Genomic DNA, 19,988 nt, shown 5'->3' on the forward strand with positions numbered 1-19,988 from the left:
GTTGCAGGAGAAACACTTACTCTGGTTTCTGAGTCTGTTTCCTGGTGCCGGTTTGAAGTGCCTTCCATTTTCACTGTAAAACCGAGTTGGAGCTTGTACCTCCCCATATGTATGTATGGAGTGGAGTTGGCAACTGAAAAGAAACTTTGTGTTCCCTTCAAGCTAGGTGAAGGACGGCTTTCACACACACTTATCTCTCAGAACTGAGCATGTGGAGAGACGTTCGTTCATCCAGCACCAAGGGAACGGTTTGCAGGAGAAACACTTACTCTGGTTTCTGAGTCTGTTTCCTAGTGCCGGTTTGAAGTGCCTGCCGTTTTCAGTGTAAACCCGAGTGGGAGCTTGTTCCTCCCCATATAAATGTATGGAGTGGAGTTGGCAACTGAAAAGAAACTTTGTGTTCCCTTCAAGCTAGGTGAAGGACGGCTTTCACACACACTTATCTCTCAGAACTGAGCATGTGGAGAGACGATCGTTCATCCAGCACCAAGGGAACGGGTTGCAGGAGAAACATTTACTCTGGTTTCTCAGTCTGTTTCCTAGTGCCGGTTTGAAGTGCCTGCCGTTTTCACTGTGAAACCGAGTTAGAGCTTGTACCTCCCCATACATATGTATGGAGTGGAGTTGGGAACTGAAAAGAAACTTTGTGTTCCCTTCAAGCTAGGTGAAGGACGGCTTTCACACACACTTATCTCTCAGAACTGAGCATGTGGAGAGACGTTCGTTCATCCAGCACCAAGGGAACGGGTTGCAGGAGAAACACTTACTCTGGTTTCTGAGTCTGTTTCCTAGTGCCGGTTTGAAGTGCCTGCCGTTTTCACTGTAAAACCGAGTTGGAGCTTGTACCTCCCCATATATATGTATGGAGTGGAGTTGGCAACTGAAAAGAAACTTTGTGTTCCCTTCAAGCTAGGTGAAGGACGGCTTTCACACACACTTATCTCTCAGAACTGAGCATGTGGAGAGACGTTCGTTCATCCAGCACCAAGGGAACGGGTTGCAGGGGAAACACTTACTCTGGTTTCTCAGTCTGTTTCCTAGTGCCAGTTTGAAGTGCCTGCCGTTTTCACTGTAAAACCGAGTTGGAGCTTGTACCTCCCCATATATATGTATGGAGTGGAGTTGGCAACTGAAAAGAAACTTTGTCTTCCCTTCAAGCTAGGTGAAGGACGGCTTTCCCACACACTTATCTATCAGAACTGAGCATGTGGAGAGACGTTCATTCATCCAGCACCAAGGGAACGGTTTGCAGGAGAAACACTTACTCTGGTTTCTCAGTCTGTTTCCTAGTGCCGGTTTGAAGTGCCTGCCGTTTTCACTGTAAATCCTAATTGGAGCTTGTACCTCCCCATATATATGTATGGAGTGGAGTTGGCAACTGAAAAGAAACTTTGTGTTCCCTTCAAGCTAGGTGAAGGACGGCTTTCACACACACTTATCTCTCAGAACTGAGCATGTGGAGAGACGTTCGTTCATCCAGCACCAAGGGAACGGGTTGCAGGAGAAACACTTACTCTGGTTTCTGAGTCTGTTTCCTGGTGCCGGTTTGAAGTGCCTGCCATTTTCACTGTAAAACGGAGTTGGAGCTTGTACCTCCCCATATGTATGTATGGAGTGGAGTTGGCAACTGAAAAGAAACTTTGGGTTCCCTTCAAGCTAGGTGAAGGACGGCTTTCACACACACTTATCTCTCAGAACTGAGCATGTGGAGAGACGTTCGTTCATCCAGCACCAAGGGAACGGTTTGCAGGAGAAACACTTACTCTGGTTTCTGAGTCTGTTTCCTAGTGCCGGTTTGAAGTGCCTGCCGTTTTCAGTGTAAACCCGAGTGGGAGCTTGTTCCTCCCCATATAAATGTATGGAGTGGAGTTGGCAACTGAAAAGAAACTTTGTGTTCCCTTCAAGCTAGGTGAAGGACGGCTTTCACACACACTTATCTCTCAGAACTGAGCATGTGGAGAGACGTTCGTTCATCCAGCACCAAGGGAACGGGTTGCAGGAGAAACACTTACTCTGGTTTCTCAGTCTGTTTCCTAGTGCCGGTTTGAAGTGCCTGCCGTTTTCACTGTAAAACCGAGTTGGAGCTTGTACCTCCCCATACATATGTATGGAGTGGAGTTGGCAACTGAAAAGAAACTTTGTGTTCCCTTCAAGCTAGGTGAAGGACGGCTTTCACACACACTTATCTCTCAGAACTGAGCATGTGGAGAGACGTTCGTTCATCCAGCACCAAGGGAACGGGTTGCAGGAGAAACACTTACTCTGGTTTCTGAGTCTGTTTCCTGGTGCCGGTTTGAAGTGCCTGCCGTTTTCACTGTAAATCCGAGTTGGAGCTTGTACCTCCCCATATATATGTATGGAGTGGAGTTGGCAACTGAAAAGAAACTTTGTGTTCCCTTCAAGCTAGGTGAAGGACGGCTTTCCCACACACTTATCTATCAGAACTGAGCATGTGGAGAGACGTTCATTCATCCAGCACCAAGGGAACGGTTTGCAGTAGAAACACTTACTCTGGTTTCTCAGTCTGTTTCCTAGTGCCGGTTTGAAGTGCCTGCCGTTTTCACTGTAAATCCTAATTGGAGCTTGTACCTCCCCATATATATGTATGGAGTGGAGTTGGCAACTGAAAAGAAACTTTGTGTTCCCTTCAAGCTAGGTGAAGGACGGCTTTCACACACACTTATCTCTCAGAACTGAGCATGTGGAGAGACGTTCGTTCATCCAGCACCAAGGGAACGGTTTGCAGGAGAAACACTTACTCTGGTTTCTGAGTCTGTTTCCTAGTGCCGGTTTGAAGTGCCTGCCGTTTTCAGTGTAAAATCGAGTGGGAGCTTGTTCCTCCCCATATATATGTATGGAGTGGAGTTGGCAACTGAAAAGAAACTTTGTGTTCCCTTCAAGCTAGGTGAAGGACGGCTTTCACACACACTTATCTCTCAGAACTGAGCATGTGGAGAGACGTTCGTTCATCCAGCACCAAGGGAACGGGTTGCAGGAGAAACATTTACTCTGGTTTCTCAGTCTGTTTCCTAGTGCCGGTTTGAAGTGCCTGCCGTTTTCACTGTAAAACCGAGTTGGAGCTTGTACCTCCCCATACATATGTGTGGAGTGGAGTTGGCAACTGAAAAGAAACTTTGTGTTCCCTTCAAGCTAGGTGAAGGACGGCTTTCACACACACTTATCTCTCAGAACTGAGCATGTGGAGAGACGTTCGTTCATCCAGCACCAAGGGAACGGGTTGCAGGAGAAACACTTACTCTGGTTTCTGAGTCTGTTTCCTGGTGCCGGTTTGAAGTGCCTGCCATTTTCACTGTAAAACCGATTTGGAGCTTGTACCTCCCCATATGTATGTATGGAGTGGAGTTGGCAACTGAAAAGAAACTTTGTGTTCCCTTCAAGCTAGGTGAAGGACGGCTTTCACACACACTTATCTCTCAGAACTGAGCATGTGGAGAGACGTTCGTTCATCCAGCACCAAGGGAACGGTTTGCAGGAGAAACACTTACTCTGGTTTCTGAGTCTGTTTCCTAGTGCCGGTTTGAAGTGCCTGCCGTTTTCAGTGTAAACCCGAGTGGGAGCTTGTTCCTCCCCATATAAATGTATGGAGTGGAGTTGGCAACTGAAAAGAAACTTTGTGTTCCCTTCAAGCTAGGTGAAGGACGGCTTTCACACACACTTATCTCTCAGAACTGAGCATGTGGAGAGACGTTCGTTCATCCAGCACCAAGGGAACGGGTTGCAGGAGAAACACTTACTCTGGTTTCTCAGTCTGTTTCCTAGTGCCGGTTTGAAGTGCCTGCCGTTTTCACTGTAAAACCGAGTTGGAGCTTGTACCTCCCCATACATATGTATGGAGTGGAGTTGGCAACTGAAAAGAAACTTTGTGTTCCCTTCAAGCTAGGTGAAGGACGGCTTTCACACACACTTATCTCTCAGAACTGAGCATGTGGAGAGACGTTCGTTCATCCAGCACCAAGGGAACGGGTTGCAGGAGAAACACTTACTCTGGTTTCTGAGTCTGTTTCCTGGTGCCGGTTTGAAGTGCCTGCCGTTTTCACTGTAAAACCGAGTTGGAGCTTGTACCTCCCCATATATATGTATGGAGTGGAGTTGGCAACTGAAAAGAATCTTTGTGTTCCCTTCAAGCTAGGTGAAGGACGGCTTTCACACACACTTATCTCTCAGAACTGAGCATGTGGAGAGACGTTCGTTCATTCAGCACCAAGGGAACGGTTTGCAGGAGAAACACTTACTCTGGTTTCTGAGTCTGTTTCCTAGTGCCGGTTTGAAGTGCCTGCCGTTTTCAGTGTAAAACCGAGTGGGAGCTTGTTCATCCCCATATATATGTATGGAGTGGAGTTGGCAACTGAAAAGAAACTTTGTGTTCCCTTCAAGCTAGGTGAAGGACGGCTTTCACACACACTTATCTCTCAGAACTGAGCATGTGGAGAGACGTTCGTTCATCCAGCACCAAGGGAACGGGTTGCAGGGGAAACACTTACTCTGGTTTCTCAGTCTGTTTCCTAGTGCCAGTTTGAAGTGCCTGCCGTTTTCACTGTAAAACCGAGTTGGAGCTTGTACCTCCCCATATATATGTATGGAGTGGAGTTGGCAACTGAAAAGAAACTTTGTCTTCCCTTCAAGCTAGGTGAAGGACGGCTTTCCCACACACTTATCTATCAGAACTGAGCATGTGGAGAGACGTTCATTCATCCAGCACCAAGGGAACGGTTTGCAGGAGAAACACTTACTCTGGTTTCTCAGTCTGTTTCCTAGTGCCGGTTTGAAGTGCCTGCCGTTTTCACTGTAAATCCTAATTGGAGCTTGTACCTCCCCATATATATGTATGGAGTGGAGTTGGCAACTGAAAAGAAACTTTGTGTTCCCTTCAAGCTAGGTGAAGGACGGCTTTCACACACACTTATCTCTCAGAACTGAGCATGTGGAGAGACGTTCGTTCATCCAGCACCAAGGGAACGGGTTGCAGGAGAAACACTTACTCTGGTTTCTGAGTCTGTTTCCTGGTGCCGGTTTGAAGTGCCTGCCATTTTCACTGTAAAACGGAGTTGGAGCTTGTACCTCCCCATATGTATGTATGGAGTGGAGTTGGCAACTGAAAAGAAACTTTGGGTTCCCTTCAAGCTAGGTGAAGGACGGCTTTCACACACACTTATCTCTCAGAACTGAGCATGTGGAGAGACGTTCGTTCATCCAGCACCAAGGGAACGGTTTGCAGGAGAAACACTTACTCTGGTTTCTGAGTCTGTTTCCTAGTGCCGGTTTGAAGTGCCTGCCGTTTTCAGTGTAAACCCGAGTGGGAGCTTGTTCCTCCCCATATAAATGTATGGAGTGGAGTTGGCAACTGAAAAGAAACTTTGTGTTCCCTTCAAGCTAGGTGAAGGACGGCTTTCACACACACTTATCTCTCAGAACTGAGCATGTGGAGAGACGTTCGTTCATCCAGCACCAAGGGAACGGGTTGCAGGAGAAACACTTACTCTGGTTTCTCAGTCTGTTTCCTAGTGCCGGTTTGAAGTGCCTGCCGTTTTCACTGTAAAACCGAGTTGGAGCTTGTACCTCCCCATACATATGTATGGAGTGGAGTTGGCAACTGAAAAGAAACTTTGTGTTCCCTTCAAGCTAGGTGAAGGACGGCTTTCACACACACTTATCTCTCAGAACTGAGCATGTGGAGAGACGTTCGTTCATCCAGCACCAAGGGAACGGGTTGCAGGAGAAACACTTACTCTGGTTTCTGAGTCTGTTTCCTGGTGCCGGTTTGAAGTGCCTGCCGTTTTCACTGTAAATCCGAGTTGGAGCTTGTACCTCCCCATATATATGTATGGAGTGGAGTTGGCAACTGAAAAGAAACTTTGTGTTCCCTTCAAGCTAGGTGAAGGACGGCTTTCCCACACACTTATCTATCAGAACTGAGCATGTGGAGAGACGTTCATTCATCCAGCACCAAGGGAACGGTTTGCAGTAGAAACACTTACTCTGGTTTCTCAGTCTGTTTCCTAGTGCCGGTTTGAAGTGCCTGCCGTTTTCACTGTAAATCCTAATTGGAGCTTGTACCTCCCCATATATATGTATGGAGTGGAGTTGGCAACTGAAAAGAAACTTTGTGTTCCCTTCAAGCTAGGTGAAGGACGGCTTTCACACACACTTATCTCTCAGAACTGAGCATGTGGAGAGACGTTCGTTCATCCAGCACCAAGGGAACGGTTTGCAGGAGAAACACTTACTCTGGTTTCTGAGTCTGTTTCCTAGTGCCGGTTTGAAGTGCCTGCCGTTTTCAGTGTAAAATCGAGTGGGAGCTTGTTCCTCCCCATATATATGTATGGAGTGGAGTTGGCAACTGAAAAGAAACTTTGTGTTCCCTTCAAGCTAGGTGAAGGACGGCTTTCACACACACTTATCTCTCAGAACTGAGCATGTGGAGAGACGTTCGTTCATCCAGCACCAAGGGAACGGGTTGCAGGAGAAACATTTACTCTGGTTTCTCAGTCTGTTTCCTAGTGCCGGTTTGAAGTGCCTGCCGTTTTCACTGTAAAACCGAGTTGGAGCTTGTACCTCCCCATACATATGTGTGGAGTGGAGTTGGCAACTGAAAAGAAACTTTGTGTTCCCTTCAAGCTAGGTGAAGGACGGCTTTCACACACACTTATCTCTCAGAACTGAGCATGTGGAGAGACGTTCGTTCATCCAGCACCAAGGGAACGGGTTGCAGGAGAAACACTTACTCTGGTTTCTGAGTCTGTTTCCTGGTGCCGGTTTGAAGTGCCTGCCATTTTCACTGTAAAACCGATTTGGAGCTTGTACCTCCCCATATGTATGTATGGAGTGGAGTTGGCAACTGAAAAGAAACTTTGTGTTCCCTTCAAGCTAGGTGAAGGACGGCTTTCACACACACTTATCTCTCAGAACTGAGCATGTGGAGAGACGTTCGTTCATCCAGCACCAAGGGAACGGTTTGCAGGAGAAACACTTACTCTGGTTTCTGAGTCTGTTTCCTAGTGCCGGTTTGAAGTGCCTGCCGTTTTCAGTGTAAACCCGAGTGGGAGCTTGTTCCTCCCCATATAAATGTATGGAGTGGAGTTGGCAACTGAAAAGAAACTTTGTGTTCCCTTCAAGCTAGGTGAAGGACGGCTTTCACACACACTTATCTCTCAGAACTGAGCATGTGGAGAGACGTTCGTTCATCCAGCACCAAGGGAACGGGTTGCAGGAGAAACACTTACTCTGGTTTCTCAGTCTGTTTCCTAGTGCCGGTTTGAAGTGCCTGCCGTTTTCACTGTAAAACCGAGTTGGAGCTTGTACCTCCCCATACATATGTATGGAGTGGAGTTGGCAACTGAAAAGAAACTTTGTGTTCCCTTCAAGCTAGGTGAAGGACGGCTTTCACACACACTTATCTCTCAGAACTGAGCATGTGGAGAGACGTTCGTTCATCCAGCACCAAGGGAACGGGTTGCAGGAGAAACACTTACTCTGGTTTCTGAGTCTGTTTCCTGGTGCCGGTTTGAAGTGCCTGCCGTTTTCACTGTAAAACCGAGTTGGAGCTTGTACCTCCCCATATATATGTATGGAGTGGAGTTGGCAACTGAAAAGAATCTTTGTGTTCCCTTCAAGCTAGGTGAAGGACGGCTTTCACACACACTTATCTCTCAGAACTGAGCATGTGGAGAGACGTTCGTTCATTCAGCACCAAGGGAACGGTTTGCAGGAGAAACACTTACTCTGGTTTCTGAGTCTGTTTCCTAGTGCCGGTTTGAAGTGCCTGCCGTTTTCAGTGTAAAACCGAGTGGGAGCTTGTTCATCCCCATATATATGTATGGAGTGGAGTTGGCAACTGAAAAGAAACTTTGTGTTCCCTTCAAGCTAGGTGAAGGACGGCTTTCACACACACTTATCTCTCAGAACTGAGCATGTGGAGAGACGTTCGTTCATCCAGCACCAAGGGAACGGGTTGCAGGAGAAACACTTACTCTGGTTTCTGAGTCTGTTTCCTGGTGCCGGTTTGAAGTGCCTGCCGTTTTCACTGTAAAACCTAGTTGGAGCTTGTACCTCCCCATACATATGTATGGAGTGGAGTTGGCAACTGAAAATAAACTTTGTGTTCCCTTCAAGCTAGGTGAAGGACGGCTTTCACACACACTTATCTCTCAGAACTGAGCATGTGGAGAGACGTTCGTTCATCCAGCACCAAGGGAACGGTTTGCAGGAGAAACACTTACTCTGGTTTCTGAGTCTGTTTCCTAGTGCCGGTTTGAAGTGCCTGCCGTTTTCACTGTAAAACCGAGTGGGAGCTTGTTCATCCCCATATATATGTATGGAGTGGAGTTGGCAACTGAAAAGAAACTTTGTGTTCCCTTCAAGCTAGGTGAAGGACGGCTTTCACACACACTTATCTCTCAGAACTGAGCATGTGGAGAGACGTTCGTTCATCCAGCACCAAGGGAACGGGTTGCAGGAGAAACACTTACTCTGGTTTCTCAGTCTGTTTCCTAGTGCCGGTTTGAAGTGCCTGCCGTTTTCACTGTAAAACCTAGTTGGAGCTTGTACCTCCCCATACATATGTATGGAGTGGAGTTGGCAACTGAAAAGAAACTTTGTGTTCCCTTCAAACTATGTGAAGGACGGCTTTCACACACACTTATCTCTCAGAACTGAGCATGTGGAGAGACGTTCGTTCATCCAGCACCAAGGGAACGGGTTGCAGGAGAAACACTTACTCTGGTTTCTGAGTCTGTTTCCTAGTGCCGGTATGAAGTGCCTGCCGTTTTCACTGTAAAACCGATTTGGAGCTTGTACCTCCCCATATATATGTATGGAGTGGAATTGGCAACTGAAAAGAAACTTTGTGTTCCCTTCAAGCTAGGTGAAGGACGGCTTTCACACACACTTATCTCTCAGAACTGAGCATGTGGAGAGACGTTCGTTCATCCAGCACCAAGGGAACGGGTTGCAGGAGAAACACTTACTCTGGTTTCTGAGTCTGTTTCCTGGTGCCGGATTGAAGTGCCTGCCGTTTTCACTGTAAAACCGAGTTGGAGCTTGTACCTCCCCATATATATGTATGGAGTGGAGTTGGCAACTGAAAAGAAACTTTGTGTTCCCTTCAAGCTAGGTGAAGGACGGCTTTCACACACACTTATCTCTCAGAACTGAGCATGTGGAGAGACGTTCGTTCATCCAGCACCAAGGGAACGGGTTGCAGGAGAAACACTTACTCTGGTTTCTGAGTCTGTTTCCTGGTGCCGGAATGAAGTGCCTGCCGTTTTCACTGTAAAACCGAGTTGGAGCTTGTACGTCCCCATATATATGTATGGAGTGGGGTTGGCAACTGAAAAGAAACTTTGTGTTCCCTTCAAGCTAGGTGAAGGACGGCTTTCACACACACTTATCTCTCAGAACTGAGCATGTGGAGAGACGTTCGTTCATCCAGCACCAAGGGAACGGGTTGCAGGAGAAACACTTACTCTGGTTTCTCAGTCTGTTTCCTAGTGCCGGTTTGAAGTGCCTGCCGTTTTCACTGTAAAACCGAGTGGGAGCTTGTACCTCCCCATATATATGTATGGAGTGGAGTTGGCAACTGAAAAGAAACTTTGTGTTCCCTTCAAGCTAGGTGAAGGACGGCTTTCACACACACTTATCTCTCAGAACTGAGCATGTGGAGAGACGTTCGTTCATCCAGCACCAAGGGAACGGGTTGCAGGAGAAACACTTACTCTGGTTTCTCAGTCTGTTTCCTAGTGCCGGTTGGAAGTGCCTGCCGTTTTCACTGTAAAACCGAGTTGGAGCTTGTACCTCCCCATATATATGTATGGAGTGGAGTTGGCAACTGAAAAGAAACTTTGTGTTCCCTTCAAGGTAGGTGAAGGACGGCTTTCCCACACATTTATCTATCAGAACTGAGCATGTGGAGAGACGTTCATTCATCCAGCACCAAGGGAACGGTTTGCAGGAGAAACACTTACTCTGGTTTCTCAGTCTGTTTCCTAGTGCCGGTTTGAAGTGCCTGCCGTTTTCACTGTAAATCCTAATTGGAGCTTGTACCTCCCCATATATATGTATGGAGTGGAGTTGGCAACTGAAAAGAAACTTTGTGTTCCCTTCAAGCTAGGTGAAGGACGGCTTTCACACACACTTATCTCTCAGAACTGAGCATGTGGAGAGACGTTCGTTCATCCAGCACCAAGGGAACGGGTTGCAGGAGAAACACTTACTCTGGTTTCTCAGTCTGTTTCCTAGTGCCGGTTTGAAGTGCCTGCCGTTTTCACTGTAAAACCGAGTTGGAGCTTGTACCTCCCCATACATATGTATGGAGTGGAGTTGGCAACTGAAAAGAAACTTTGTGTTCCCTTCAAGCTAGGTGAAGGACGGCTTTCACACACACTTATCTCTCAGAACTGAGCATGTGGAGAGACGTTCGTTCATCCAGCACCAAGGGAACGGGTTGCAGGAGAAACATTTACTCTGGTTTCTCAGTCTGTTTCCTAGTGCCGGTTTGAAGTGCCTGCCGTTTTCACTGTAAAACCGAGTTGGAGCTTGTACCTCCCCATACATATGTATGGAGTGGAGTTGGCAACTGAAAAGAAACTTTGTGTTCCCTTCAAGCTAGGTGAAGGACGGCTTTCACACACACTTATCTCTCAGAACTGAGCATGTGGAGAGACGTTCGTTCATCCAGCACCAAGGGAACGGGTTGCAGGAGAAACACTTACTCTGGTTTCTGAGTCTGTTTCCTAGTGCCGGTTTGAAGTGCCTGCCGTTTTCAGTGTAAACCCGAGTGGGAGCTTGTTCCTCCCCATATAAATGTATGGAGTGGAGTTGGCAACTGAAAAGAAACTTTGTGTTCCCTTCAAGCTAGGTGAAGGACGGCTTTCACACACACTTATCTCTCAGAACTGAGCATGTGGAGAGACGATCGTTCATCCAGCACCAAGGGAACGGGTTGCAGGAGAAACATTTACTCTGGTTTCTCAGTCTGTTTCCTAGTGCCGGTTTGAAGTGCCTGCCGTTTTCACTGTGAAACCGAGTTAGAGCTTGTACCTCCCCATACATATGTATGGAGTGGAGTTGGGAACTGAAAAGAAACTTTGTGTTCCCTTCAAGCTAGGTGAAGGACGGCTTTCACACACACTTATCTCTCAGAACTGAGCATGTGGAGAGACGTTCGTTCATCCAGCACCAAGGGAACGGGTTGCAGGAGAAACATTTACTCTGGATTCTCAGTCTGTTTCCTAGTGCCGGTTTGAAGTGCCTGCCGTTTTCACTGAAAAACCGAGTTGGAGCTTGTACCTCCCCATACATATGTATGGAGTGGAGTTGGCAACTGAAAAGAAACTTTGTGTTCCCTTCAAGCTAGGTGAAGGACGGCTTTCACACACACTTATCTCTCAGAACTGAGCATGTGGAGAGACGTTCGTTCATCCAGCACCAAGGGAACGGGTTGCAGGAGAAACACTTACTCTGGTTTCTGAGTCTGTTTCCTGGTGCCGGTTTGAAGTGCCTTCCATTTTCACTGTAAAACCGAGTTGGAGCTTGTACCTCCCCATATGTATGTATGGAGTGGAGTTGGCAACTGAAAAGAAACTTTGTGTTCCCTTCAAGCTAGGTGAAGGACGGCTTTCACACACACTTATCTCTCAGAACTGAGCATGTGGAGAGACGTTCGTTCATCCAGCACCAAGGGAACGGTTTGCAGGAGAAACACTTACTCTGGTTTCTGAGTCTGTTTCCTAGTGCCGGTTTGAAGTGCCTGCCGTTTTCAGTGTAAAACCGAGTGGGAGCTTGTTCCTCCCCATATATATGTATGGAGTGGAGTTGGCAACTGAAAAGAAACTTTGTGTTCCCTTCAAGCTAGGTGAAGGACGGCTTTCACACACACTTATCTCTCAGAACTGAGCATGTGGAGAGACGTTCGTTCATCCAGCACCAAGGGAACGGGTTGCAGGAGAAACACTTACTCTGGTTTCTCAGTCTGTTTCCTAGTGCCGGTTTGAAGTGCCTGCCGTTTTCACTGTAAAACCGAGTTGGAGCTTGTACCTCCCCATATATATGTATGGAGTGGAGTTGGCAACTGAAAAGAAACTTTGTCTTCCCTTCAAGCTAGGTGAAGGACGGCTTTCACACACACTTATCTCTCAGAACTGAGCATGTGGAGAGACGTTCGTTCATCCAGCACCAAGGGAACGGGTTGCAGGAGAAACACTTACTCTGGTTTCTGAGTCTGTTTCCTAGTGCCGGTTTGAAGTGCCTGCCGTTTTCACTGTAAAACCGAGTTGGAGCTTGTACCTCCCCATATATATGTATGGAGTGGAGTTGGCAACTGAAAGGAAACTTTGTGTTCCCTTCAAGCTAGGTGAAGGACGGCTTTCACACACACTTATCTCTCAGAACTGAGCATGTGGAGAGACGTTCGTTCATCCAGCACCAAGGGAACGGGTTGCAGGAGAAACACTTACTCTGGTTTCTCAGTCTGTTTCCTGGTGCCGGATTGAAGTGCCTGCCGTTTTCACTGTAAAACCGAGTTGGAGCTTGTACCTCCCCATATATATGTATGGAGTGGAGTTGGCAACTGAAAAGAAACTTTGTGTTCCCTTCAAGCTAGGTGAAGGACGGCTTTCACACACACTTATCTCTCAGAACTGAGCATGTGGAGAGACGTTCGTTCATCCAGCACCAAGGGAACGGGTTGCAGGAGAAACACTTACTCTGGTTTCTCAGTCTGTTTCCTAGTGCCGGTTTGAAGTGCCTGCCGTTTTCACTGTAAAACCGAGTTGGAGCTTGTACCTCCCCATATATATGTATGGAGTGGAGTTGGCAACTGAAAAGAAACTTTGTGTTCCCTTCAAGCTAGGTGAAGGACGGCTTTCACACACACTTATCTCTCAGAACTGAGCATGTGGAGAGACGTTCGTTCATCCAGCACCAAGGAAACGGGTTGCAGGAGAAATACTTACTCTGGATTCTCAGTCTGTTTCCTAGTGCCGGTTTGAAGTGCCTGCCGTTTTCACTGTAAAACCGAGTTGGAACTTGTACCTACCCATACATATGTATGGAGTGGAGTTGGCAACTGAAAAGAAACTTTGTGTTCCCTTCAAGCTAGGTGAAGGACGGCTTTCACACACACTTATCTCTCAGAACTGAGCATGTGGAGAGACGTTCGTTCATCCAGCACCAAGGGAACGGGTTGCAGGAGAAACACTTACTCTGGTTTCTCAGTCTGTTTCCTAGTGCCGGTTTGAAGTGCCTGCCGTTTTCACTGTAAAACCGAGTTGGAGCTTGTACCTCCCCATACATATGTATGGAGTGGAGTTGGCAACTGAAAAGAAACTTTGTGTTCCCTTCAAGCTAGGTGAAGGACGGCTTTCACACACACTTATCTCTCAGAACTGAGCATGTGGAGAGACGTTCGTTCATCCAGCACCAAGGGAACGGGTTGCAGGAGAAACACTTACTCTGGTTTCTGATTCTGTTTCCTAGTGCCGGTTTGAAGTGCCTGCCGTTTTCACTGTAAAACCGAGTTGGAGCTTGTACCTCCCCATATATATGTATGGAGTGGAGTTGGCAACTGAAAAGAAACTTTGTGTTCCCTTCAAGCTAGGTGAAGGACGGCTTTCACACACACTTATCTCTCAGAACTGAGCATGTGGAGAGACGTTCGTTCATCCAGCACCAAGGGAACGGGTTGCAGGGGAAACACTTACTCTGGTTTCTGAGTCTGTTTCCTGGTGCCGGTTTGAAGTGCCTGCCGTTATCACTGTAAAACCGAGTTGGAGCTTGTACCTCCCCATATATATGTATGGAGTGGAGTTGGCAACTGAAAAGAAACTTTGTGTTCCCTTCAAGCTAGGTGAAGGACGGCTTTCACACACACTTATCTCTCAGAACTGAGCATGTGGAGAGACGTTCGTTCATCCAGCACCAAGGGAACGGGTTGCAGGAGAAACACTTACTCTGGTTTCTGAGTCTGTTTCCTAGTGCCGGTTTGAAGTGCCTGCCGTTTTCACTGTAAAACCGAGTTGGAGCTTGTACCTCCCCATATATATGTATGGAGTGGAGTTGGCAACTGAAAAGAAACTTTGTGTTCCCTTCAAGCTAGGTGAAGGACGGCTTTCACACACACTTATCTCTCAGAACTGAGCATGTGGAGAGACGTTCGTTCATCCAGCACCAAGGGAACGGGTTGCAGGAGAAACACTTACTCTGGTTTCTCAGTCTGTTTCCTAGTGCCGGTTTGAAGTGCCTGCCGTTTTCACTGTAAAACCGAGTTGGAGCTTGTACCTCCCCATATATATGTATGGAGTGGAGTTGGCAACTGAAAAGAAACTTTGTGTTCCCTTCAAGCTAGGTGAAGGACGGCTTTCACACACACTTATCTCTCAGAACTGAGCATGTGGAGAGACGTTCGTTCATCCAGCACCAAGGGAACTTGTTGCAAGAGAAACACTTACTCAGGTTTCTGAGTCTGTTTCCTAGTGCCGGTTTGAAGTGCCTGCCGTTTTCACTGTAAAACGGAGTTGGAGCTTGTACCTCCCCAAATATATGTATGGAGTGGAGTTGGCAACTGAAAAGAAACTTTGTGTTCCCTTCAAGCTAGGTGAAGGACGGCTTTCACACACACTTATCTCTCAGAACTGAGCATGTGGAGAGACGTTCGTTCATCCAGCACCAAGGGAACGGGTTGCAGGAGAAACACTTACTCTGGTTTCTCAGTCTGTTTCCTAGTGCCGGTTTGAAGTGCCTGCCGTTTTCACTGTAAAACCGAGTTGGAGCTTGTACCTCCCCATATATATGTATGGAGTGGAGTTGGCAACTGAAAAGAAACTATGTGTTCCCTTCAAGCTAGGTGAAGGACGGCTTTCACACACACTTATCTCTCAGAACTGAGCATGTGGAGTGACGTTCGTTCATCCAGCACCAAGAGAAAGCGTTGCAGGAGAAACACTTACTCTGGATTCTGAGTCTGTTTCCTAGTGCCGGTTTGAAGTGCCTGCCGTTTTCACTGTAAAACCGAGTTGGAGCTTGTACCTCCCCATATATATGTATGGAGTGGAGTTGGCAACTGAAAAGAAACTTTGTGTTCCCTTCAAGCTATGTGAAGGACGTCTTTCACACACACTTATCTCTCAGAACTGAGCATGTGGAGAGACGTTCGTTCATCCAGCACTAAGGGAACGGGTTGCAGGAGAAACACTTACTCTGGTTTCTCAGTCTGTTTCCTAGTGCCGGTTTGAAGTGCCTGCCGTTTTCACTGTAAAACCTAGTTGGAGCTTGTACCTCCCCATACATATGTATGGAGTGGAGTTGGCAACTGAAAAGAAACTTTGTGTTCCCTTCAAGCTAGGTGAAGGACGGCTTTCACACACACTTATCTCTCAGAACTGAGCATGTGGAGAGACGTTCGTTCATCCAGCACCAAGGGAAAGGGTTGCAGGAGAAACACTTACTCTGGTTTCTGAGTCTGTTTCCTAGTGCCGGTTTGAAGTGCCTGCCGTTTTCACTGTAAAACCGAGTTGGAGCTTGTACCTCCCCATATATATATGTATGGAGTGGAGTTGGCAACTGAAAAGAAACTTTGTGTTCCCTTCAAGCTAGGTGAAGGACGGCTTTCACACACACTTATCTCTCAGAACTGAGCATGTGGAGAGACGTTCGTTCATCCAGCACCAAGGGAACGGGTTGCAGGAGAAACACTTACTCTGGTTTCTCAGTCTGTTTCCTAGTGCCGGTTTGAAGTTCCTGCCGTTTTCACTGTAAAACCGAGTTGGAGCTTGTACCTCCCCATATATATGTATGGAGTGGAGTTGGCAACTGAAAAGAAACTTTGTGTTCCCTTCAAGCTAGGTGAAGGACGGCTTTCACACACACTTATCTCTCAGAACTGAGCATGTGGAGAGACGTTCGTTCATCCAGCACCAAGGGAACGTGTTGCAGGAGAAACACTTACTCTGGTTTCTGAGTCTGTTTCCTAGTGCCGGTTTGAAGTGCCTGCCGTTTTCACTGTAAAACGGAGTTGGAGCTTGTACCTCCCCATATATATGTATGGAGTGGAGTTGGCAACTGAAAAGAAACTTTGTGTTCCCTTCAAGCTAGGTGAAGGACGGCTTTCACACACACTTATCTCTCAGAACTGAGCATGTGGAGAGACGTTCGTTCATCCAGCACCAAGGGAACGGGTTGCAGGAGAAACACTTACTCTGGTTTCTCAGTCTGTTTCCTAGTGCCGGTTTGAAGTGCCTGCCGTTTTCACTGTAAAACCGAGTTGGAGCTTTTACCTCCCCATATATATGTATGGAGTGGAGTTGGCAACTGAAAAGAAACTATGTGTTCCCTTCAAGCTAGGTGAAGGACGGCTTTCACACACACTTATCTCTCAGAACTGAGCATGTGGAGAGACGTTCGTTCATCCAGCACCAAGAGAACGCGTTGCAGGAGAAACACTTACTCTGGATTCTGAGTCTGTTTCCTAGTGCCGGTTTGAAGTGCCTGCCGTTTTCACTGTAAAACCGAGTTGGAGCTTGTACCTCCCCATATATATGTATGGAGTGGAGTTGGCAACTGAAAAGAAACTTTGTGTTCCCTTCAAGCTAGGTGAAGGACGGCTTTCACACACACTTATCTCTCAGAACTGAGCATATGGAGAGAAGTTCGTTCATCCAGCACCAAGGGAACGGGTTGCAGGAGAAACACTTACTCTGGTTTCTCAGTCTGTTTCCTAGTGCCGGTATGAAGTGCCTGCCGTTTTCACTGTAAAACCGAGTTGGAGCTTGTACCTCCCCATATATATGTATGGAGTGGAGTTGGCAACTGAAAGGAAACTTTGTGTTCCCTTCAAGCTAGGTGAAGGACGGCTTTCACACACACTTATCTCTCAGAACTGAGCATGTGGAGAGACGTTCGTTCATCCAGCACCAAGGGAACGGGTTGCAGGAGAAACACTTACTCTGGTTTCTCAGTCTGTTTCCTAGTGCCGGTTTGAAGTGCCTGCCGTTTTCACTGTAAAACCGAGTTGGAGCTTGTACCTCCCCATATATATGTATGGAGTGGAGTTGGCAACTGAAAAGAAACTTTGTGTTCCCTTCAAGCTAGGTGAAGGACGGCTTTCACACACACTTATTTCTCAGAACTGAGCATGTGGAGAGACGTTCGTTCATCCAGCACCAAGGGAACGGGTTGCAGGAGAAACACTTACTCTGGTTTCTCAGTCTGTTTCCTAGTGCCGGTTTGAAGTGCCTGCCGTTTTCACTGTAAAACCGAGGTGGAGCTTGTACCTCCCCATATATATGTATGCAGTGGATTTGGCAACTGAAAAGAAACTTGGTGTTCCCTTCAAGCTAGGTGAAGGACGGCTTTCACACACACTTATCTCTCAGAACTGAGCATGTGGAGAAACGTTCGTTCATCCAGCACCAAGAGAACGCGTTGCAGGAGAAACACTTACTCTGGTTTCTGAGTCTGTTTCCTAGTGCCGGTTTGAAGTTCCTGCCGTTTTCACTGTAAAACCGAGTTGGAGCTTGTACCTCCCCATATATATGTATGGAGTGGAGTTGGCAACTGAAAAGAAACTTTGTGTTCCCTTCAAGCTAGGTGAAGGACGGCTTTCACACACACTTATCTCTCAGAACTGAGCATGTGGAGAGACGTTCGTTCATCCAGCACCAAGGGAACGTGTTGCAGGAGAAACACTTACTCTGGTTTCTGAGTCTGTTTCCTAGTGCCGGTTTGAAGTGCCTGCCGTTTTCACTGTAAAACCGAGTTGGAGCTTGTACCTCCCCATATATATGTATGGAGTGGAGTTGGCAACTGAAAAGAAACTTTGTGTTCCCTTCAAGCTAGGTGAAGGACGGCTTTCACACACACTTATCTCTCAGAACTGAGCATGTGGAGAGACGTTCGTTCATCCAGCACCAAGGGAACGGGTTGCAGGAGAAACACTTACTCTGGTTTCTCAGTCTGTTTCCTAGTGCCGGTTTGAAGTGCCTGCCGTTTTCACTGTAAAACCGAGTTGGAGCTTTTACCTCCCCATATATATGTATGGAGTGGAGTTGGCAACTGAAAAGAAACTATGTGTTCCCTTCAAGCTAGGTGAAGGACGGCTTTCACACACACTTATCTCTCAGAACTGAGCATGTGGAGAGACGTTCGTTCATCCAGCACCAAGAGAACGCGTTGCAGGAGAAACACTTACTCTGGATTCTGAGTCTGTTTCCTAGTGCCGGTTTGAAGTGCCTGCCGTTTTCACTGTAAAACCGAGTTGGAGCTTGTACCTCCCCATATATATGTATGGAGTGGAGTTGGCAACTGAAAAGAAACTTTGTGTTCCCTTCAAGCTAGGTGAAGGACGGCTTTCACACACACTTATCTCTCAGAACTGAGCATATGGAGAGAAGTTCGTTCATCCAGCACCAAGGGAACGGGTTGCAGGAGAAACACTTACTCTGGTTTCTCAGTCTGTTTCCTAGTGCCGGTATGAAGTGCCTGCCGTTTTCACTGTAAAACCGAGTTGGAGCTTGTACCTCCCCATATATATGTATGGCGTGGAGTTGGCAACTGAAAAGAAACTTTGTGTTCCCTTCAAGCTAGGTGAAGGACGGCTTTCACACACACTTATCTCTCAGAACTGAGCATGTGGAGAGACGTTCGTTCATCCAGCACCAAGGGAACGGGTTGCAGGAGAAACACTTACTCTGGTTTCTCAGTCTGTTTCCTAGTGCCGGTTTGAAGTGCCTGCCGTTTTCACTGTAAAACCGAGTTGGAGCTTGTACCTCCCCATATATATGTATGGAGTGGAGTTGGCAACTGAAAAGAAACTTTGTGTTCCCTTCAAGCTAGGTGAAGGACGGCTTTCACACACACTTATTTCTCAGAACTGAGCATGTGGAGAGACGTTCGTTCATCCAGCACCAAGGGAACGGGTTGCAGGAGAAACACTTACTCTGGTTTCTCAGTCTGTTTCCTAGTGCCGGTTTGAAGTGCCTGCCGTTTTCACTGTAAAACCGAGGTGGAGCTTGTACCTCCCCATATATATGTATGCAGTGGATTTGGCAACTGAAAAGAAACTTGGTGTTCCCTTCAAGCTAGGTGAAGGACGGCTTTCACACACACTTATCTCTCAGAACTGAGCATGTGGAGAAACGTTCGTTCATCCAGCACCAAGAGAACGCGTTGCAGGAGAAACACTTACTCTGGTTTCTGAGTCTGTTTCCTAGTGCCGGTTTGAAGTGCCTGCCGTTTTCACTGTAAAACCGAGTTGGAGCTTGTACCTCCCCATATATATGTATGGAGTGGAGTTGGCAACTGAAAAGAAACTTTGTGTTCCCTTCAAGCTAGGTGAAGGACGGCTTTCACACACACATATCTCTCAGAACTGAGCATGTGGAGAGACCTTCGTTCATCCAGCACCAAGGGAACGGGTTGCAGGGGAAACACTTACTCTGGTTTCTCAGTCTGTTTCCTAGTGCCGGTTTGAAGTGCCTGCCGTTTTCACTGTAAAACCGAGTTGGAGCTTGTACCTCCCCATATATATGTATGGAGTGGAGTTGGCAACTGAAAAGAAACTTTGTGTTCCCTTCAAGCTAGGTGAAGGACGGCTTTCACACACACTTATCTCTCAGAACTGAGCATGTGGAGAGACGTTCGTTCATCCATCACCAAGGGAACGGTTTGCAGGAGAAACACTTACTCTGGTTTCTGAGTCTGTTTCCTAGTGCCGGTTTGAAGTGCCTGCCGTTTTCAGTGTAAAACCGAGTGGGAGCTTGTTCCTCTACATATATATGTATGGAGTGGAGTTGGCAACTGAAAAGAAACTTTGTGTTCCCTTCAAACTAGGTGAAGGACGGCTTTCACACACACTTATCTCTCAGAACTGAGCATGTGGAGAGACGTTCGTTCATCCAGCACCAAGGGAACGGGTTGCAGGAGAAACACTTACTCTGGTTTCTGAGTCTGTTTCCTAGTGCCGGTTTGAAGTGCCTGCC

This window comes from Vicugna pacos, chromosome 14 (genome assembly GCF_048564905.1).
Source record: "Vicugna pacos chromosome 14, VicPac4, whole genome shotgun sequence".
In the NCBI taxonomy this organism is placed as follows: Eukaryota; Metazoa; Chordata; class Mammalia; order Artiodactyla; family Camelidae; genus Vicugna; species Vicugna pacos.